Below are 24,432 nucleotides of genomic sequence, written 5' to 3' on the forward strand. Positions count from 1 at the left end.
TGTTGGTTTTATATTTTTATTATCGTCTAATATTTTGAAAGCTGAATTTCTAATAAAATGTGCATATATAGGAGATAATGCCTGGGAATGTGTTCCCCCCCCCCACAGTTTAACAGTGGTGTGACGTCAAGAGAAAGAGGGTGAGAGAGAGGGAAGAGTAAGTGGGTGAGAGAGAGAAAGAGAGAGAAAAAAAAAGAAAGACGGTGTTGGTTTTGTGAAAAAAGTTGTTATTTACAATTGTTCGCATTCTTGGCCTTTTGGTCAAGATCAAAGTGTAGTATCTGTTCTTCAGATGCTGCACTTCTATTTCTTGTTCTCTTTCGGTGGAGGAGAAATCCTCCACGACTGAGACAATTTTTATTTTTGTACCTTTTCTCCACGTTAAAAAACGACCCTGGTGTCTAACTCTGTCCCGTGGGGAGGCATAGTAAATAGGTACAATTGTTCGCCATTAGTGGATGTTGACGTCACGTCACGTGACATGACTAAGCGTTTTTTTTTTTTAGTATGAATAACATTTTTTGTTTTAATTATAAAGTCTACACTTAATTTTATAGAAAATGATGTATATATAATAGAAAAAAAAAATTACTGGTTTTGTTGGATTCAAGTGGATCCCCCCCCCTCCAGTTTAAGAGATAGCAGGTCACGTGGTAATATACAAAATGGCTAGCGTAAATATAAAGATCGGTTTTTTTATCGACGAATATTTTGAAAGCTGAATTTTTTTTTATTCCTGTACATTTTTTCCTGATATTTTTCGTTAAAACTCTTGTATAAATACTATTTTTAACCAGTTAAATACGCTGGAGACATTGTCATGGAGTTTAATAATCTCTAGAACAAAGCAGAAGAGAAATTACAAAAGTATCGGTAAAACAAAGTGTTTGTTTACATTTGTTCGCCATTACTGGATGTTGACGTCACGTCACGTGACATGACTAAGCGTTTTTGGATTATGTAATATTAACATTAAAATGACAGGTTTTTGGGGGGGCCCCCCTAGGAGAGAAATGATCAGTTCACCCCCTTTTAATGGTCCGTTTGGTGTGGAATTTCGATATTTGTCATGCGGGTGATCAAGGTTCAATATGATACATAATTTGTCAACTTTGGTTGTGTCTGTCAAAAGTTTGAGCTGACGTCACGTCACGTGACACGTATTGAATAACGTTAAAATGACAGGTTTTTTGGGGGGCCCCCCTAGGAGAAAAACGATCAGTTGACCCCTTTCTACTGGTCCGTTTGACGTGAAATTTCGATATTTGTCATCCGGGTGATCAAGGTGCAATATGATACCAAATTTGTCAACTCTGGTTCCGTCTTTCAAAAGTTTTAGCGTTACAAACAAACATACATACATACATACATACATACACACCGATTTTTGCCTTTTATATATATAGACTAGCAGGGCTACCCGGCGTTGCTCGGGACCGTATAAACAATGAAAAAACAAAAGCAGATATTGAATATATGTTTTATTCTTAGGGGAGAGGAATCTTTCATCTCTATGTATTATTTGTTTTATCTACCCTAGGACTGGTATTGTTCATGTTTTATCCCTAGTGTAGGTAATTTACAGCATGTACATGAAATTGTTTTACCTTAGGGAGAAGAGAACAGGTAATATACAACATAATGTGTCTATATTACATCCCTGGCAACGCCTAGAAACCAGCTAGAACATGTATTTCAGTCAATCTTTATTACATCTTGGGCTATGCCGGGAAACCAGCTAATCTCTATTTAGTGACTTGACCACCAAAATACCTCCCTAAGTGTGTCCTTTCTTTTGAACTTATTAGATATAGGTATCTAGAAATGTGTGTGAAATTTTGTTGAATGCATTGTTCACTATGATTTTCTTATTGTTCTACACAATATCAACTGTAGCGAAATAAAACAGTAAACTTAGTGTAGTGTTAGAATAAAGAGCAAAGGAAAAAATTAGAATCATATTCTGTAATTACAAATCTAAATTTGCTAGCGTGTACCAGTATTTGCCAGGTTGTGGAAATTTGGAATTTATAACATATGTAGTGGCCTTTTCCTAGATACCTATTTTTATAATTGTTTCAGTACATTGCTACAAAATGTGACATTTGTTGGCGTTTGTAAAAAAAATCATGAATGTGCTTATATTCCAAAAAAGAAAATATCAGTGCACAGTATTGAAAGTGTTTGAGATTCAAAAGTCTGTAACATTTCTACTAACTTCATAAGATGTCATGTGAGAAACTTAATTGAATATCAAGACATTATCTGAAGCGTTTTTATTTTGGTGTAACGTATGTGTTTACAGTGAACCTTAACTTTTAATAAACAGATTGGTATGCAATGACATAGGCTAGGAATCTTAGACAAAATATATATAAATTGGAAAAATGTGTGAACAAATGAAAAAAAAATGATCCGCTCTACTTGATGACATCAAGCACAGTAATATTTTAGTGAAGAAAATATGAAATTGATGTTCAGTGATTAGTTTGGATGAATGAGAAAATGTAATTGTATGATGCATAAAAAATAACTCATTTGCTGTATTTGATATTAAGCAGCAAAAAAATAGTGATTTGAATATTTAGGAAAACATCAAATCAGATTATGTAAAAAAAAAAGATGAAATTAGAAAATATATATTTTCTGTTTATGAGTTTTGCCAATTAAAATTTTGTGGCAGAAATTGGGTGATTACCATGCAATTTTATTTTGGTAAAATTCTTAAATTATTTCAATGTTTATTATAATTTCTTATTAGTGACTTGTTATCATCAAAATCCGCCCCAAAGAGTGTCCTTTCTTTTATTAGGTATCAGAATAGGTATCCAGATTTCTACTTCTATACAAATATGATATTGTAGTACAGTAAATGTCAAATTGTTTTTCAAGTATTAGTTTGTAACGTTTGTACTGACTTCATCAGATGTCATGTAAGAAACTGAATTCTATGTAAGAAGACTTTATCTGAAGTGTTTTTATTTTGGTATATCATGTGTGATTACACTGTAGTAATTGCGCTGAAAGCATGTTAATTACAAATGACAAAAGTTAAATCAATTTCTGATTCAGCTACACAATATAAACTAAAGGAAATCAAATTTGCAAAATAAAAGCAATATGTAGTTATGGGTTAGTTTGGAGTTAGAATAAAAAGCCAACAAAACAGTTAGTTTGTATTGTGTAGATTGGTCATTTCTGATAGTATTGAGAGTCGTCAATGAAAATCTTAATTTCTGACAAAATACTGAATGTTTCTTGGATACCCATTCGTAAAAAGTACCTTTTTTGGAAAAAAAAAAAAAAAAAAAACACTCCCCGGATCACCTTCACCACCTTAAAAAAAAACAACTTTATTCTTCAAAAAATGTGCACATTGTTAGTGTAAAAAACAGATTCGCACCACTTGATGAAATCAAGCATAGTAATATTTTAGTAAAGAAAATATGAAATTGATTTTCAATAATTAGTTTGAATGAATATCAGAAAATGTAATTGTTTGATGCATAAGAAAGAACTCATCTGCTGAATTTGATATTAAGCAGCAAAATATTTCAAAACATAAAAGTGTGAAACATAACATGAATACTCTCCATTGTCACTTGAAAACATTGGTCTTGGTAGGCAGTTTATTAGATGGTGAAATAGTGGTCTTGGTATGGTGTGCTTAATATTATTGTATGCAAAATGTAAAAACACAAAAGAGGGTACAATCAATATTGAAAAAGTAACATCTGTCACAGAAAATAGTAATTTATAAATATCAAAAGAAATATTATTCTGTACTTAAAATGTTAAACTTACTGTTAACAATAATTTAAAATGGTGATCAGGATGAGTCCAACAACTTAGTCCTTGAGCTTTCTTATTGGTCATAGTAAAAAGAAATTGTAGTCTTTCAAGTTTGTTGGTCGCATTGGGATTCTTGGAATGTATCAACAGATTCCTGCATATGAATCTTTGTTAATTCCACACAATACAAAATATATATACAAAACAAAGTAAAGCAAAGTATAGGGTTAGTTGTGTCCTCTAATTATCAACCAAGTATATGTATTGATAAAAAGATAAAAGCAATTGAAATGTTTATTACAATGTATCAATATTAAATTTTTATCATGAACAACAAATCGAAATAATGATAGATATTTTGTGCTTATACGAAACTGGAATCAAGGATTGTCACCTGTGATTTTATATATGTCAATAGTGCATGCCACTACAAATGATATTAGCCAAATTAAGTTTTGTTTATTTCACCCATTATAAAATATATACACAAAATGCAGTAAACAAAGTTTAGGTTTACTTAATGATAAGTTTAGGTTCGAGAAATAAGCAAAGAAAAGAAAAAAAGATACATTTGTTTATAGTGTGTAAATTGTAAGTTTGTAAATATTTAAAACTATCCACACTGGTATGTGGAAATTCTAGATACCTATTGTTATAAAGTTCCAATTCATGTTTGATATATCACTCTACATGTTCCCTGTTGCACCCCAAAGATGTAAATGATTATCGAAAAAGTGAAATGAAACAGTATTTGAAATAAAATAGAAACAAATGCTGATGTTTACTATATAAAACACTGTGTTCAATGGAATTGAACCTTATACAATATTGGTGGAATAAAAAAATCCATTTTTTTAATTCAATTTAAGAAATGAGCAAAAATTTGATATTTAAAATATTTGGCATGAAGAAAAAGAAATATAAGATAAAAGGTGATAAAGCAGTAAGAATCATATGCTGAATTCAATTAAAAACAAATATGATTGTCAAAGAAATATCATGAAAATTTTGTAAGTGAAAAAAATTATTTTTTGATATATTTGGTTTCGAAGTATTAAGAAACATGTACAACTTCATTTTAAAGACAAAACGAAAACTGTACTAATGATAATGACAATGGTGAAAGGAAATTGGAAAAAAATGTATCAGAGGTAAAATGTTGGTCACATATACGTTTGTGTGGTATGCATGAAACACGTGTAGAAAATTATATTTTCTGATGCTGAAAGTAAGAAGAGAAACATTGTTAAAAAATGATCTAAAAGGCAATAGTAAAATCCTCATTTTTAGTGTGGGATATGTTGTTTGTTTCAATTGAGAAAGGAAACTTTAATTTATACAATTTGATGTTATAGATCACAAGTTTTATTACAATAAACATTGTGTTCTTTAATTATCAACCAAGTATATTTATTGATAAAAAGAGAATGTAATGGACATGTTTATTATAATTTATCAATATTAAATTGTTATCATGAAAAACCAATGGAAAGCGTGAACGTTATTTGGTGTTTTTAAAAAACAGCTACCAATGATTGTAACCAGTGATATTTGTGTATGCTAACAGTGCAAATGTGGTGGTGAAATGAATTTTTGTTTATTCTTCACAATATAAAATATATACACAAAACTAAAACATAATTTACGGTTAGTTAATGATAAGTTTAGGTTAGAGAATTAAGCAAAATTATAGATACCTATTGTTATAAAGCACCAATTCATGTTTGGTATATCAATCTACATGTTCCTTGTAGCACCCCAGAGGGGTAAATGAGTGTCAACAAAATGAAATAAAACATAGTATTTGAAATAAAATGAAAAAGTGCTTGAAAAGTGAAATATGCTGATGTTTACTATCTAAAACATTGCGTTCAATGCAATTGAAACTTATACTATATTGGTGGACTAAGAATTAAAGAAATAAAATTTAAGAAATTAGCAAAAAATTGATATATAAAATATTTGGCATGAAGAAAAACAAATATAAGACAAAAGGGGAAAAAGCAGTAACAATCATGTGCTGAAGTTCATTGAAAATAAATCGTTTGTCAAAGAAATATAATGAAAATTCTCAGAGTGAAAAAAAAATGGGATTTTTACAAATCTGGTTTCCAAGTAATAGGAAACATGTACAGCTTCATTTTAACGACAAAATGTAAACTGTAGTAATGGTAATGAGAATGTTGAAGGAAATTGGCAAAAAATTGTTAGTCAAATGTTGATCAAATATTATAAGTTTGTGTGATATGCATGAAACGTTTAGAATATGATCTGCTCTCATGCTGAAAGCAAGTAGAGAAACATTGTGAAAAAATGATGTAAAGCTAAGCTAAGCAAACGACCAGTGAATGGAAATGTTTATTATAATGTATCAAGATGAACATATTATCATGAAAAAGCAAATCGAAATAGTGATAGTTATTTGGTGCTTATACGAAACAGGTATCAAGTATTGTCACCAGTGATTTTATTGATGTTAACAGTGCATGTCACTAAAAATAATGATGGTAGCGAAATTAAGTTTTGTTAATTCTACCCAATATAAAATATATACGCAAAACAAAGTAAACAAAGTTACGGGTTAGTTAATGATAAGTTTAGGTTCGAGAAATAAGCAAAGGAAAAGAAAAAAAAGGTACATGTGTTTATATTGTGTAAAATGTTAGTCTGTAAAAATTTCAAACTATCAACACTGGTATGTGTAAATCCTAGATACCTATTGTCATAAAGTACCACTTCTTGTTTGATATATCACTTTACATGTTCCCTGCAGCATCCCAGAGAGTTAAATGAGTGTCCACAAAATGAAATAAAACATAGTACTGGAAATAAAATAAAATAAGAATATGTCTGAAAAGAAATAAATGCTGTTTACTATATAAAAAGTTGTTTTCAAGTGTCAAATGGAATTGAATCTTATACAATGTTGGTGGATTATGAAATTGCATGAATGAAATAACATTGGAGAAATAAGAAAAAAGTTTATATATACAATATTTACAAATGTAAGATAAAAGGTGAAGAAGGGCCAAATCCGAGACCTATAAATCGTAAATTTTCAAAGTGAAAACAGTTTTTTTTTTTTTTTTTAGATCTGCTTTCCAAGTAATAGTAACCATGTACAGCTTCATTTTAAATGAAAACTGTACTAATGATAATGTTCATGGTGAAAGGAAATTGGAAAAAAATTAAAAATGTCAGAGGTAAAATGTTTGTGTGGTATGCATGAAACACGTGTAGAAAATGATCTCATGCTGAAAGTAAGAGAAACATAGCTAAAAAATTATGTAAACGCAATAGTAAAATCCTCATTTTTAGGAACATAGTGTGGGGTATGTTGTTTGTTTCAATTGAGAAAGGAAAGTTTAATTTTTAGAATTGGATGTTATAGATCACAAGTTTTATTACAATAAACATTGTGTTCTCTAATTATCAACCAAGTATATTTATTGATAAAAAAAGAAAAGTAATGGACATGTTTATTATAATTTATCAATATTAAATTGTTATCATGAAAAACCAATGGAAAGCGTGTTGGTTATTTCGTGTTCATAAGAAAAAACATCATGGGTTGTCACCAGTGATTTTATGTATGCTAACATTTCGCTGCAAATGTGGTAGCTAAATGTCTTTTTGGTTATTCTACACAAAATAAAATATATACACAAAACAAAGTAAAAGAAATGTCAGGGTTAGTTAATGATAAGCTTAGTACCAAGAAATAAGCACAGAATAAGGAAAAGAAAGATACATTTGTTGATATTGTGTCGATTGGTGAATTTGTTGGTTCATTTTGTTTTATGACATATCAACACTATATCAGGTTATTTCATGCCCAATCTAGTGACATTTTTTTTTCCTAGAATATATTTGTTTATTTAATGTTGGTTTCTATTTAACTCATAATTGGGACCCTAACAGGTACTACTACTCCAGATCAGAGTGGACCTGGTAGCAATAGCAATTAAATGGTGGCTTCACACTTCACAAAGCCCCATGTTTGGATACAGTTTATGGTCATATCCAGGACCTGGTGAATTTGTAAATAATTGAAACGATCAACACTGGCGAGTTAGAATTCTACATACCTATTGTTATAAAGTACCAATTTATGTTTTACATATCACTCCACAACGTTGCTGCAGAATCCAGACAGTTGAAAGAGTCTCAAGAAACTGAAAAGCTATTTAGTACTCTTAAATAAAATAACATGCATAAAGAAATCCTAATATAAGACAATAGATGAAAAAGCAATAAAAATTTTGTGTGGAATCAAGTGAAAACAGTTTCTTTGTCAAAGAAATTGCATGAAGATTCTCAGAGACTTTTCCTTCCTCGTTCCCTTCCCTTTTGGTGGACGGAAACTTTCACAGTGGCTCAGAAGGTGGGCTGAGCACACTTCCTACAAAGGTGGGATGGGTAAATTTCTTTTTCATTTGGTTGCCTGGAGGACAGGCTTAGGCGCCCCCCCCCCAAAAAAGGGTTGGAGCCAGGGAACTTCTCCTCCCAGAAGGGGGAGGGGGGCCCGGGAAGGCTTCTCTTCCCATATTTTTTGTTTTGTGTAAGGTTGATCTCTTTCCAAAGGGAGTAAGAGGATATCCCTCTCTTAGGAGGAGACCGAAGGCTCCCTGGGCCTCCCATCCTCCTTCTGAGAAAAGTTCCCCGGCTTCCACATTCATTGCTCAGCCCGCCGGTGGTAGGTCTTTTTTGTAAAATTGTTAGTCAAATGTTGATCAAATATTATAAGTTTTTGTGATATGCATGAAACATGTGCAGAATATGATCTGCTCTCATGCTGAAAGCAAGTAGAGAAACATTGTGAAAAAATGATGTAAACCTAAGCTAAGCAAACGACCAGTCAATGGAAATGTTTATTATAATGTATCAACAATAACACATTATCATAGTTATTTGGTGCTTATACGAAACAGGTATCAGGGATTGTCACCAGTGATTTTATTTATGTTAACAGTGCATGTCACTACAAATAATGATGGTAGCGAAATTAAGTTTTGTTTATTCTACCTAATATAAAGTATATACACAAAACAAAGTAAACATCTGCTGAATTTGATATTAAGCAGCAAAATATTTCAAAACATAAAAATGTGAAACATAACATGAATACTCTCCATTGTCACTTGAAAACATTGGTCTTGGTAGGCAGTTTATTAGATGCTCAAATAGTGGTCTTGGTATGGTGTGCTTAATATTATTGTATGCAAAATTTAAAAACACAAAAGAGGGTACAATCAATATTGAAAAAGTAACATCTGTCACAGAAAATAGTAATTTATAAATATCAAAAGGAATATTATTCTGTACTTAAAATGTTAAACTTACTGTTAACAATAATTTAAAATGGTGATCAGGATGAGTCCAACAACTTAGTCCTTGAGCTTTCTTATTGGTCATAGTAAAAAGAAATTGTAGTCTTTCAAGTTTGTTGGTCGCATTGGGATTCTTGGAATGTATCAACAGATTCCTGCATATGAATCTTTGTTAATTTCACACAATACAAAATATATATACAAAACAAAGTAAAGCATAGTATAGGGTTAGTTGTGTCCTCTAATTATCAACCAACTATTGCTAAAAAGAGAAAAGCACTGGAAATGTTTCTTATAATGTATCAATATTGAATTGTTCTCATGAAACACAAATCGAAATAGTGATAGTTATTTGGCGCTTATAAGAAACAGGTATCAGGGATTTTGGTGTATCAGATGTTTTTACAGTGAACTTAACTTTCAAGAAACAAATTGGTATGCAATGACATAGGCTAAGAATCTTAGACAAAATATATTCAACTGAAAAAAAATGTTGAACACTTATAACTTTGTATGGACTCTCAAAAACATTTGTAAAAAATGTGTAAACAAATGTAAAAAAAAATGATCCGCTCTACTTGATGACATCAAGCATAGTAATATTTTAGTGAAGAAAATATGAAATTGATGTTCAGTGATTAGTTTGGATGAATGAGAAAATGTAATTGTTTGATGCATAAAAATAACTCATTTGCTGTATTTAATATTAAGCAGCAAAATATAGTGATTTGAATATTTAGGAAAACATCAAACCAGATTATGTAAAAAAAAAAAGATGAAATTAGAAAATATATATTTTATGCTTATGAGTTTTGCCAATTAAAATTTTGTGGCAGAAATTGGGTGATTACCAAGTAATTTTATTTTGGTAAAATTCTTAAATTATTTCAATGTTTATTATAATTTCTAATTAGTGACTTGTTATCATCAAAATCCGCCCCAAAGAGTGTCCTTTCTTTTATTAGGTATCAGAATAGGTATCCAGATTTCTACTTCTATACAAATGTGATATTGTAGTACAGTAAATGTCAAATTGTTTTTCAAGTATTAGTTTGTAACGTTTGTACTGACTTCATCAGATGTCATGTAAGGAACTGAATTCTATTTAAGACTTTATCTGAAGTGTTTTTATTTTGGTAGATCATGTGTGATTACACTGTAGTAATTGCGCTGATAGCATGTTAACTACAAATGACAAAAGATAAATCAATTTCTGATTCAGCTACACAATATAAACTAAAGGAAATCAAATTTGCAAAATAAAAGAAAAATGTAGTTATGGGTTAGTTTGGAGTTAGAATAAAAAGCCAACAAAACAGTTAGTTTATATTGTGTAGACTGTTTAATTAACTTTGTTCATTTCTGATAGTATTGAGAGTGGTCAATGAAAATCTTAATTTCTGACAAAATACTGTAATTTTCTTGGATACCCATTCGTAAAAAGTACCTTTTTTGTGAAAAAAAAAAACACTCCCCAGATCACCTTCACCACCTAAAACACAAAAACAAAAATATCTTTATTCTTCAAATATTGTGGTTGACTGGAGGACGGGCTGAGCACTCCCAAAAAGGTAGGAGCCGGGGAACTTCTCCTCCCAGAAAGGGGGCCCGGGAAGGCTTCCCTGTCCCCATATTTTTTTTTTTTTTGTGTAAGGTTGATCTCTTTCGGAATGGAGTAAGCAGAACCGACGGGGGGGGGGGGTCAATCAACCATACAAAAGGATATCTATCTCTTAGTTGAAAGAGGGAAGGTCTCCCTGTCCTCCCATACCCCTTCTGAGAGAAGTTTCCCCAGCTCTCAGCTTTGGGGTGGGGGGGGGGTAGGAGGGCTTAGCCCGCCCTCAAGGCAAATAGTCTGACTGTCTGCCTTATATAAAAAGGCGATTTTAGCTGGTCAGGTGGTATGACCTGCATTGACTATTTTTCCTCCACCTGTTGACCTTCCTTAATATTTATTTTTAATAATAAACACATTTTATTTTAATATTAATATTTATTTGTAATAATAAACACATTATATTATTTTAAATATTAATATTTATTTTTAATAATAAACACATATTATTTTAAATATTAATATTTATTTATAATAATAAACACATTTTATTCTACTTTAAATATTAATATTTATTTTTAATAATAAAAACAATTTTATTTGAATATTAATATGTATTTTTAATAATAAACTCATTTTTATTTTAATAATTATTTTTAATACTAACTCATTTTATTATTGTAAATGTTAATATTTATTTTTAATAATTATTGTTATTTAATAATAATATCTTCTATTTTTTTACTGTTTATGTCTAACTTTTATCGACTTTTTCTTTTTTAATAGCATATTCTTTAAATGAATAGAAAAATAATTTCCCAAATTTTAGACCCCGGTTATTTGGCTGATAGTCGATAAAAATGATTAAAAGAGAGATTCATGAACATTAACGTTGTCATATAAAAAGAAAATGCTAATAAGAAGTGTTTTTAATCAATGTAACATATTTATTCAACTCTGTCATATATTTGTTTGATGACAACTTTTTCGAATCTGTGTACAGTAAAAACGATATACTTACATAGGATTTTGAAAGCATTTAAACTGTCGAAGAGTTTTATTATAAATAAAAGAGTTTAGTTTGTTGAACTTAATGGACTTTTTTGTTGTATCTATTAACTGTTTATTCTTTTTATCAAACAAAAAGAGAATTTTTATATTGACATGTGATGGACTGAGAAAATGCTAATAAGAAGTGTTTTTAATCAATGTAACATATTTATTCAACTCTGTCATATATTTGTTTGATGACAACTTTTTCGAATCTGTGTACAGTAAAAACGATATACTTACATAGGATTTTGAAAGCATTTAAACTGTCGAAGAGTTTTATTATAAATAAAAGAGTTTAGTTTGTTGAACTTAATGGACTTTTTTGTTGTATCTATTAACTGTTTATTCTTTTTATCAAACAAAAAGAGAATTTTTATATTGACATGTGATGGACTGTTTTTCTAACATCGAAATTTTAAAATTAGTTTTATTTAAAAAAAAAAAAAAACTCGCCATTAGTGGACGGTCAAAAGACAAATATATAACAAATAAATGTTAGGAAAGGCAAGATAAGTTACTTTTCTATCCAACTGGATATATTTTTTGTGTTTTTATTCAATGTAACATATTTATTCAGCTCGAAAAACATACAGTGTTTACCGATGTATTCGAAAAATGCCACCAGTTGTTTACATAGCCATTTGCCGGAAGTGACGGTTTTTTTTTATATAAGTTTTATTCAAACAGGCTTTAAGTTCAAATTAATGGACTTTTTTTTGTATTTATTAACTGTTTTATTCTTTATGGACTCTTTTTCGAACATCGAAATTTTAAAATTAGTTTTATTTAAAAAAAAAAAAAAAGACGGTGTTGTTTTTTTAATTGAATTCTACACTTTTTCAACAAACTGTTACAGACATAATGGACTGTTTGTCAAACATCGAAATTTTAAAAATAAAGTTTTTAGTTTTATTTAAAAAAAAAAAAAAAAGACGGTGTTGTTTTTTTAATTGAATTCTACACTTTTTCAACAAACTGTTACAGACATAATGGACTACCCCCAACAAAAAACTGCGAATAAAATATATAAAACTCGTAATTTCTGTTTTTAAAGTGGGTTGTTTATTTTCCTTATGAAATATACTTCCAAAATAAACTATTACAGTCGGTTAAAACATAATAGAAGTATTATTTTTTATTTTTTAAAAACAATGTTTACAAAATGTCTAAGCGCGTTTCTTCCGGCCGGCTGCGAATAGCATAAATAAATAACTGTTGCCAGAATTTATCGCATTTTTATTTTTTAATAGCATTTTCTTAAAACGAATAGAAAAATAATTTCCCATGAAAAAAAAAAAAAGAAAATGCTATTAAATATAATAAAAATTACTGAGATAAAAATATAAAAAATACGTACGTAACATCAAAAACACACCGACTGGTTTTAAAGAGAAAGTGGGTGTAGAGAGAGAGAGAGAGAGAGAGAGAGAGAGAGAGAGGGAGGGAAGAGAAAGCGGTGTATAGTGAATTTTGTTCCTTTTCGAAGCAGCACAAAAATTAAGTGTTTCTATAGTAACCAAACCGGTGAACAGTGAAGTTAGGAATTAGATTCGCCACTAGTGGACGTTGACGTCACGTCACGTGACATGACTAAGCGTTTTCAAACGAATAGAAAAATAGAAAGAGGGTGATAGAGAAAGTGAGAGAGAGAGAGAGAGTAAGTGTGAGAGAGAGAGACGGTGTTGGTTTTACTCCTCCCCCCTTCCAGCTTAAGAGGTATGAGGTCACGTGGTAATATACAAAATGGCTAATTATTTTATATTACATAAATATTACGATATTTTTATTATCGTCTAATATTTTGAAAGGTGAATTTTTTTATTCCTGTACATTTTTTCCTGACATTTTTCGTTAAAACTCTTGTATAAATAATATTTTTAACCAGGTAATCACGATGGAAACATTGGCATAAAGTTAAATATTGGATATAACTAAGGCAAAGAGAAAAATGCAAAAGTATCGAAGACAAAACTTATTTACAATTGTTCGCCATTAGTGGTCGTTGACGTCACGTCACGTGACATGACTAAACGTTTTTTTTTTTTACGTATGAATTACATTGGATCATTCAAGAATTACGTAATAAAAAGCATTACAATGACAGTTTTTTTTGGGACCCCCTTGGAGATAACTGATACGTTTACCCCTTTCTCCTAGTCCGTTTGACGTGAAATTTCGATATTTGTCATCCGGGACACGGGGCTTCGATATGATACCAAATTTATCAAGTCTGGTTGTGTGTTTCAAAAGTTTTAGCGTTACATACAAACATACAAACTCACAGACATTTGGGTACAAATGTGATATTGTAGTACAGTAAATGTCAAATTGTTTTTCAAGTATTAGTTTGTAACGTTTGTACTGACTTCATCAGATGTCATGTAAGGAACTGAATTCTATTTAAGACTTTATCTGAAGTGTTTTTATTTTGGTAGATCATGTGTGATTACACTGTAGTAATTGCGCTGATAGCATGTTAACTACAAATGACAAAAGATAAATCAATTTCTGATTCAGCTACACAATATAAACTAAAGGAAATCAAATTTGCAAAATAAAAGAAAAATGTAGTTATGGGTTAGTTTGGAGTTAGAATAAAAAGCCAACAAAACAGTTAGTTTATATTGTGTAGACTGTTTAATTAACTTTGTTCATTTCTGATAGTATTGAGAGTGGTCAATGAAAATCTTAATTTCTGACAAAATACTGTAATTTTCTTGGATACCCATTCGTAAAAAGTACCTTTTTTGTGAAAAAAAAAAACACTCCCCAGATCACCTTCACCACCTAAAACACAAAAACAAAAATATCTTTATTCTTCAAATATTGTGGTTGACTGGAGGACGGGCTGAGCACTCCCAAAAAGGTAGGAGCCGGGGAACTTCTCCTCCCAGAAAGGGGGCCCGGGAAGGCTTCCCTGTCCCCATATTTTTTTTTTTTTTGTGTAAGGTTGATCTCTTTCGGAATGGAGTAAGCAGAACCGACGGGGGGGGGGGGTCAATCAACCATACAAAAGGATATCTATCTCTTAGTTGAAAGAGGGAAGGTCTCCCTGTCCTCCCATACCCCTTCTGAGAGAAGTTTCCCCAGCTCTCAGCTTTGGGGTGGGGGGGGGGTAGGAGGGCTTAGCCCGCCCTCAAGGCAAATAGTCTGACTGTCTGCCTTATATAAAAAGGCGATTTTAGCTGGTCAGGTGGTATGACCTGCATTGACTATTTTTCCTCCACCTGTTGACCTTCCTTAATATTTATTTTTAATAATAAACACATTTTATTTTAATATTAATATTTATTTGTAATAATAAACACATTATATTATTTTAAATATTAATATTTATTTTTAATAATAAACACATATTATTTTAAATATTAATATTTATTTATAATAATAAACACATTTTATTCTACTTTAAATATTAATATTTATTTTTAATAATAAAAACAATTTTATTTGAATATTAATATGTATTTTTAATAATAAACTCATTTTTATTTTAATAATTATTTTTAATACTAACTCATTTTATTATTGTAAATGTTAATATTTATTTTTAATAATTATTGTTATTTAATAATAATATCTTCTATTTTTTTACTGTTTATGTCTAACTTTTATCGACTTTTTCTTTTTTAATAGCATATTCTTTAAATGAATAGAAAAATAATTTCCCAAATTTTAGACCCCGGTTATTTGGCTGATAGTCGATAAAAATGATTAAAAGAGAGATTCATGAACATTAACGTTGTCATATAAAAAGAAAATGCTAATAAGAAGTGTTTTTAATCAATGTAACATATTTATTCAACTCTGTCATATATTTGTTTGATGACAACTTTTTCGAATCTGTGTACAGTAAAAACGATATACTTACATAGGATTTTGAAAGCATTTAAACTGTCGAAGAGTTTTATTATAAATAAAAGAGTTTAGTTTGTTGAACTTAATGGACTTTTTTGTTGTATCTATTAACTGTTTATTCTTTTTATCAAACAAAAAGAGAATTTTTATATTGACATGTGATGGACTGAGAAAATGCTAATAAGAAGTGTTTTTAATCAATGTAACATATTTATTCAACTCTGTCATATATTTGTTTGATGACAACTTTTTCGAATCTGTGTACAGTAAAAACGATATACTTACATAGGATTTTGAAAGCATTTAAACTGTCGAAGAGTTTTATTATAAATAAAAGAGTTTAGTTTGTTGAACTTAATGGACTTTTTTGTTGTATCTATTAACTGTTTATTCTTTTTATCAAACAAAAAGAGAATTTTTATATTGACATGTGATGGACTGTTTTTCTAACATCGAAATTTTAAAATTAGTTTTATTTAAAAAAAAAAAAAAAACTCGCCATTAGTGGACGGTCAAAAGACAAATATATAACAAATAAATGTTAGGAAAGGCAAGATAAGTTACTTTTCTATCCAACTGGATATATTTTTTGTGTTTTTATTCAATGTAACATATTTATTCAGCTCGAAAAACATACAGTGTTTACCGATGTATTCGAAAAATGCCACCAGTTGTTTACATAGCCATTTGCCGGAAGTGACGGTTTTTTTTTTATATAAGTTTTATTCAAACAGGCTTTAAGTTCAAATTAATGGACTTTTTTTTGTATTTATTAACTGTTTTATTCTTTATGGACTCTTTTTCGAACATCGAAATTTTAAAATTAGTTTTATTTAAAAAAAAAAAAAAGACGGTGTTGTTTTTTTAATTGAATTCTACACTTTTTCAACAAACTGTTACAGACATAATGGACTGTTTGTCAAACATCGAAATTTTAAAAATAAAGTTTTTAGTTTTATTTAAAAAAAAAAAAAGACGGTGTTGTTTTTTTAATTGAATTCTACACTTTTTCAACAAACTGTTACAGACTACCCCCAACAAACTGTTACAGACTACCCCCCCCAAAAAAAACTGCGAATAAAATATATAAAACTCGTAATTTCTGTTTTTAAAGTGGGTTGTTTATTTTCCTTATGAAATATACTTCCAAAATAAACTATTACAGTCGTTTAAAACATAATAGAAGTATTATTTTTTATTTTTTAAAAACAATGTTTACAAAATGTCTAAGCGCGTTTCTTCCGGCCGGCTGCGAATAGCATAAATAAATAACTGTTGCCAGAATTTATCGCATTTTTATTTTTTAATAGCATTTTCTTAAAACGAATAGAAAAATAATTTCCCATGAAAAAAAAAAAAAGAAAATGCTATTAAATATAATAAAAATTACTGAGATAAAAATATAGAAAATACGTACGTAACATCAAAAACACACCGACTGGTTTTAAAGAGAAAGTGGGTGTAGAGAGAGAGAGAGAGAGAGAGAGAGAGAGAGAGAGAGAGAGAGAGAGAGAGAGAGGGAGGGAAGAGAAAGCGGTGTATAGTGAATTTTGTTCCTTTTCGAAGCAGCACAAAAATTAAGTGTTTCCATAGTAACCAAACCGGTGCACAGTGAAGTTTTTTTAAACGAATAGAAAAATAGAAAGAGGGTGATAGAGAAAGTGAGAGAGAGAGAGAGAGAGTAAGTGTGAGAGAGAGACGGTGTTGGTTTTACTCCCCCCCCCCTTCCAGCTTAAGAGGTATGAGGTCACGTGGTAATATACAAAATGGCTAATTATTTTATATTACATAAATATTACGATATTTTTATTATCGTCTAATATTTTGAAAGGTGAATTTTTTTATTCCCGTACATTTTTTCCTGACATTTTTCGTTAAAACTCTTGTATAAATAATATTTTTAACCAGGTAATAACGATGGAAACATTGGCATAAAGTAAAAAAAAAGATATAACTGAGCCGAAGAGAAAAATGCAAAAGTATCGGAGAAAGATTTTTTTATTAACAATTGTTCGCCATTAGTGGACGTTGACGTCACGTCACGTGACATGACTAAGCTTTTTTTTTTTTACGTATGAATAACATTGGATCATTCAAGAATTACGTAATAAAAAGCATTACAATGACAGTTTTTTTTGGGACCCCCTTGGAGATAACTGATACGTTTACCCCTTTCTCCTCGTCAGTTTGACGTGAAATTTCGATATTTGTCATCCGGGACACGGGGCTTCGATATGATACCAAATTTATCAAGTCTGGTTGTGTCTTTCAAAAGTTTTAGCGTTACATACAAACATACAAACTCACAGACATTTGGGTACAAATGTGATATTGTAGTACAGTAAATGTCAAATTGTTTTTCAAGTATTAGTTTGTAACGTTTGTACTGACTTCATCAGATGTCATGTAAGGAACTGAATTCTATTTAAGACTTTATCTGAAGTGTTTTTATTTTGGTAGATCATGTGTGATTACACTGTAGTAATTGCGCTGATAGCATGTTAACTACAAATGACAAAAGATAAATCAATTTCTGATTCAGCTACACAATATAAACTAAAGGAAATCAAATTTGCAAAATAAAAGAAAAATGTAGTTATGGGTTAGTTTGGAGTTAGAATAAAAAGCCAACAAAACAGTTAGTTTATATTGTGTAGACTGTTTAATTAACTTTGTTCATTTCTGATAGTATTGAGAGTGGTCAATGAAAATCTTAATTTCTGACAAAATACTGTAATTTTCTTGGATACCCATTCGTAAAAAGTACCTTTTTTGTGAAAAAAAAAAACACTCCCCAGATCACCTTCACCACCTAAAACACAAAAACAAAAATATCTTTATTCTTCAAATATTGTGGTTGACTGGAGGACGGGCTGAGCACTCCCAAAAAGGTAGGAGCCGGGGAACTTCTCCTCCCAGAAAGGGGGCCCGGGAAGGCTTCCCTGTCCCCATATTTTTTTTTTTTTTGTGTAAGGTTGATCTCTTTCGGAATGGAGTAAGCAGAACCGACGGGGGGGGGGGGGGTCAATCAACCATACAAAAGGATATCTATCTCTTAGTTGAAAGAGGGAAGGTCTCCCTGTCCTCCCATACCCCTTCTGAGAGAAGTTTCCCCAGCTCTCAGCTTTGGGGTGGGGGGGGGGTAGGAGGGCTTAGCCCGCCCTCAAGGCAAATAGTCTGACTGTCTGCCTTATATAAAAAGGCGATTTTAGCTGGTCAGGTGGTATGACCTGCATTGACTATTTTTCCTCCACCTGTTGACCTTCCTTAATATTTATTTTTAATAATAAACACATTTTATTTTAATATTAATATTTATTTGTAATAATAAACACATTATATTATTTTAAATATTAATATTTATTTTTAATAATAAACACATATTATTTTAAATATTAATATTTATTTATAATAATAAACACATTTTATTCTACTTTAAATATTAATATTTATTTTTAATAATAAAAACAATTTTATTTGAATATTAATATGTATTTTTAATAATAAACTCATTTTTATTTTAATAATTATTTTTAATACTAACTCATTTTATTATTGTAAATGTTAATATTTATTTTTAATAATTATTGTTATTTAATAATAATATCTTCTATTTTTTTACTGTTTATGTCTAACTTTTATCGACTTTTTCTTTTTTAATAGCATATTCTTTAAATGAATAGAAAAATAATTTCCCAAATTTTAGACCCCGGTTATTTGGCTGATAGTCGATAAAAATGATTAAAAGAGAGATTCATGAACATTAACGTTGTCATATAAAAAGAAAATGCTAATAAGAAGTGTTTTTAATCAATGTAACATATTTATTCAACTCTGTCATATATTTGTTTGATGACAACTTTTTCGAATCTGTGTACAGTAAAAACGATATACTTACATAGGATTTTGAAAGCATTTAAACTGTCGAAGAGTTTTATTATAAATAAAAGAGTTTAGTTTGTTGAACTTAATGGACTTTTTTGTTGTATCTATTAACTGTTTATTCTTTTTATCAAACAAAAAGAGAATTTTTATATTGACATGTGATGGACTGAGAAAATGCTAATAAGAAGTGTTTTTAATCAATGTAACATATTTATTCAACTCTGTCATATATTTGTTTGATGACAACTTTTTCGAATCTGTGTACAGTAAAAACGATATACTTACATAGGATTTTGAAAGCATTTAAACTGTCGAAGAGTTTTATTATAAATAAAAGAGTTTAGTTTGTTGAACTTAATGGACTTTTTTGTTGTATCTATTAACTGTTTATTCTTTTTATCAAACAAAAAGAGAATTTTTATATTGACATGTGATGGACTGTTTTTCTAACATCGAAATTTTAAAATTAGTTTTATTTAAAAAAAAAAAAAAAACTCGCCATTAGTGGACGGTCAAAAGACAAATATATAACAAATAAATGTTAGGAAAGGCAAGATAAGTTACTTTTCTATCCAACTGGATATATTTTTTGTGTTTTTATTCAATGTAACATATTTATTCAGCTCGAAAAACATACAGTGTTTACCGATGTATTCGAAAAATGCCACCAGTTGTTTACATAGCCATTTGCCGGAAGTGACGGTTTTTTTTTATATAAGTTTTATTCAAACAGGCTTTAAGTTCAAATTAATGGACTTTTTTTTGTATTTATTAACTGTTTTATTCTTTATGGACTCTTTTTCGAACATCGAAATTTTAAAATTAGTTTTATTTAAAAAAAAAAAAAAAGACGGTGTTGTTTTTTTAATTGAATTCTACACTTTTTCAACAAACTGTTACAGACATAATGGACTGTTTGTCAAACATCGAAATTTTAAAAATAAAGTTTTTAGTTTTATTTAAAAAAAAAAAAAGACGGTGTTGTTTTTTTAATTGAATTCTACACTTTTTCAACAAACTGTTACAGACTACCCCCAACAAACTGTTACAGACTACCCCCCCAAAAAAAACTGCGAATAAAATATATAAAACTCGTAATTTCTGTTTTTAAAGTGGGTTGTTTATTTTCCTTATGAAATATACTTCCAAAATAAACTATTACAGTCGTTTAGTTTGTTGAACTTAATGGACTTTTTTGTTGTATCTATTAACTGTTTATTCTTTTACATAGGATTTTGAAAGCATTTAAACTGTCGAAGAGTTTTATTATAAATAAAAGAGTTTAGTTTGTTGAACTTAATGGACTTTTTTGTTGTATCTATTAACTGTTTATTCTTTTTATCAAACAAAAAGAGAATTTTTATATTGACATGTGATGGACTGTTTTTCTAACATCGAAATTTTAAAATTAGTTTTATTTAAAAAAAAAAAAAAAACTCGCCATTAGTGGACGGTCAAAAGACAAATATATAACAAATAAATGTTAGGAAAGGCAAGATAAGTTACTTTTCTATCCAACTGGATATATTTTTTGTGTTTTTATTCAATGTAACATATTTATTCAGCTCGAAAAACATACAGTGTTTACCGATGTATTCGAAAAATGCCACCAGTTGTTTACATAGCCATTTGCCGGAAGTGACGGTTTTTTTTTTATATAAGTTTTATTCAAACAGGCTTTAAGTTCAAATTAATGGACTTTTTTTTGTATTTATTAACTGTTTTATTCTTTATGGACTCTTTTTCGAACATCGAAATTTTAAAATTAGTTTTATTTAAAAAAAAAAAAAAAGACGGTGTTGTTTTTTTAATTGAATTCTACACTTTTTCAACAAACTGTTACAGACATAATGGACTGTTTGTCAAACATCGAAATTTTAAAAATAAAGTTTTTAGTTTTATTTAAAAAAAAAAAAAGACGGTGTTGTTTTTTTAATTGAATTCTACACTTTTTCAACAAACTGTTACAGACTACCCCCAACAAACTGTTACAGACTACCCCCCCCAAAAAAAACTGCGAATAAAATATATAAAACTCGTAATTTCTGTTTTTAAAGTGGGTTGTTTATTTTCCTTATGAAATATACTTCCAAAATAAACTATTACAGTCGTTTAAAACATAATAGAAGTATTATTTTTTATTTTTTAAAAACAATGTTTACAAAATGTCTAAGCGCGTTTCTTCCGGCCGGCTGCGAATAGCATAAATAAATAACTGTTGCCAGAATTTATCGCATTTTTATTTTTTAATAGCATTTTCTTAAAACGAATAGAAAAATAATTTCCCATGAAAAAAAAAAAAAGAAAATGCTATTAAATATAATAAAAATTACTGAGATAAAAATATAGAAAATACGTACGTAACATCAAAAACACACCGACTGGTTTTAAAGAGAAAGTGGGTGTAGAGAGAGAGAGAGAGAGAGAGAGAGAGAGAGAGAGAGAGAGAGGGAGGGAAGAGAAAGCGGTGTATAGTGAATTTTGTTCCTTTTCGAAGCAGCACAAAAATTAAGTGTTTCCATAGTAACCAAACCGGTGCACAGTGAAGTTTTTTTAAACGAATAGAAAAATAGAAAGAGGGTGATAGAGAAAGTGAGAGAGAGAGAGAGAGAGTAAGTGTGAGAGAGAGACGGTGTTGGTTTTACTCCCCCCCCTTCCAGCTTAAGAGGTATGAGGTCACGTGGTAATATACAAAATGGCTAATTATTTTATATTACATAAATATTACGATATTTTTATTATCGTCTAATATTTTGAAAGGTGAATTTTTTTATTCCCGTACATTTTTTCCTGACATTTTTCGTTAAAACTCTTGTATAAATAATATTTTTAACCAGGTAATAACGATGGAAACATTGGCATAAAGTAAAAAAAAAGATATAACTGAGCCGAAGAGAAAAATGCAAAAGTATCGGAGAAAGATTTTTTTATTAACAATTGTTCGCCATTAGTGGACGTTGACGTCACGTCACGTGACATGACTAAGCTTTTTTTTTTTTACGTATGAATAACATTGGATCATTCAAGAATTACGTAATAAAAAGCATTACAATGACAGTTTTTTTTGGGACCCCCTTGGAGATAACTGATACGTTTACCCCTTTCTCCTCGTCAGTTTGACGTGAAATTTCGATATTTGTCATCCGGGACACGGGGCTTCGATATGATACCAAATTTATCAAGTCTGGTTGTGTCTTTCAAAAGTTTTAGCGTTACATACAAACATACAAACTCACAGACATTTGGGATTTATATATATAGATGAAATAGGAAAGTCAGGGCTACCCGGCGTTGCTCGGGACCGTATAAACAATGAAAAAACAAAAGCAGATATTGAATATATGTTTTATTCTTAGGGGAGAGGAATCTTTCATCTCTATGTATTATTTGTTTTATCTACCCTAGGACTGGTATTGTTCATGTTTTATCCCTAGTGTAGGTAATTTACAGCATGTACATGAAATTGTTTTACCTTAGGGAGAAGAGAACAGGTAATATACAACATAATGTGTCTATATTACATCCCTGGCAACGCCTAGAAACCAGCTAGAACATGTATTTCAGTCAATCTTTATTACATCTTGGGCTATGCCGGGAAACCAGCTAATCTCTATTTAGTGACTTGACCACCAAAATACCTCCCTAAGTGTGTCCTTTCTTTTGAACTTATTAGATATAGGTATCTAGAAATGTGTGTGAAATTTTGTTGAATGCATTGTTCACTATGATTTTCTTATTGTTCTACACAATATCAACTGTAGCGAAATAAAACAGTAAACTTAGTGTAGTGTTAGAATAAAGAGCAAAGGAAAAAATTAGAATCATATTCTGTAATTACAAATCTAAATTTGCTAGCGTGTACCAGTATTTGCCAGGTTGTGGAAATTTGGAATTTATAACATATGTAGTGGCCTTTTCCTAGATACCTATTTTTATAATTGTTTCAGTACATTGCTACAAAATGTGACATTTGTTGGCGTTTGTAAAAAAAATCATGAATGTGCTTATATTCCAAAAAAGAAAATATCAGTGCACAGTATTGAAAGTGTTTGAGATTCAAAAGTCTGTAACATTTCTACTAACTTCATAAGATGTCATGTGAGAAACTTAATTGAATATCAAGACATTATCTGAAGCGTTTTTATTTTGGTGTAACGTATGTGTTTACAGTGAACCTTAACTTTTAATAAACAGATTGGTATGCAATGACATAGGCTAGGAATCTTAGACAAAATATATATAAATTGGAAAAATGTGTGAACAAATGAAAAAAAAATGATCCGCTCTACTTGATGACATCAAGCACAGTAATATTTTAGTGAAGAAAATATGAAATTGATGTTCAGTGATTAGTTTGGATGAATGAGAAAATGTAATTGTTTGATGCATAAAAAATAACTCATTTGCTGTATTTGATATTAAGCAGCAAAAAAATAGTGATTTGAATATTTAGGAAAACATCAAATCAGATTATGTAAAAAAAAAAGATGAAATTAGAAAATATATATTTTCTGTTTATGAGTTTTGCCAATTAAAATTTTGTGGCAGAAATTGGGTGATTACCATGCAATTTTATTTTGGTAAAATTCTTAAATTATTTCAATGTTTATTATAATTTCTTATTAGTGACTTGTTATCATCAAAATCCGCCCCAAAGAGTGTCCTTTCTTTTATTAGGTATCAGAATAGGTATCCAGATTTCTACTTCTATACAAATATGATATTGTAGTACAGTAAATGTCAAATTGTTTTTCAAGTATTAGTTTGTAACGTTTGTACTGACTTCATCAGATGTCATGTAAGAAACTGAATTCTATGTAAGAAGACTTTATCTGAAGTGTTTTTATTTTGGTATATCATGTGTGATTACACTGTAGTAATTGCGCTGAAAGCATGTTAATTACAAATGACAAAAGTTAAATCAATTTCTGATTCAGCTACACAATATAAACTAAAGGA

At 29.7% G+C, this 24,432-nt stretch overlaps 1 pseudogene; it reads left to right on the forward strand.

Moving 5' to 3' along the window:
• Window positions 1–240: 240 nt before the first annotated feature.
• Window positions 241–374, forward strand: LOC145277260 (U2 spliceosomal RNA; annotated as a pseudogene).
• Window positions 375–24,432: the final 24,058 nt, after the last annotated feature.

The sequence above is a fragment of the Euprymna scolopes genome, chromosome 5 (genome assembly GCF_053919585.1).
Source record: "Euprymna scolopes isolate OS-2025 chromosome 5, ASM5391958v1, whole genome shotgun sequence".
Lineage (NCBI taxonomy): Eukaryota > Metazoa > Mollusca > Cephalopoda > Sepiida > Sepiolidae > Euprymna > Euprymna scolopes.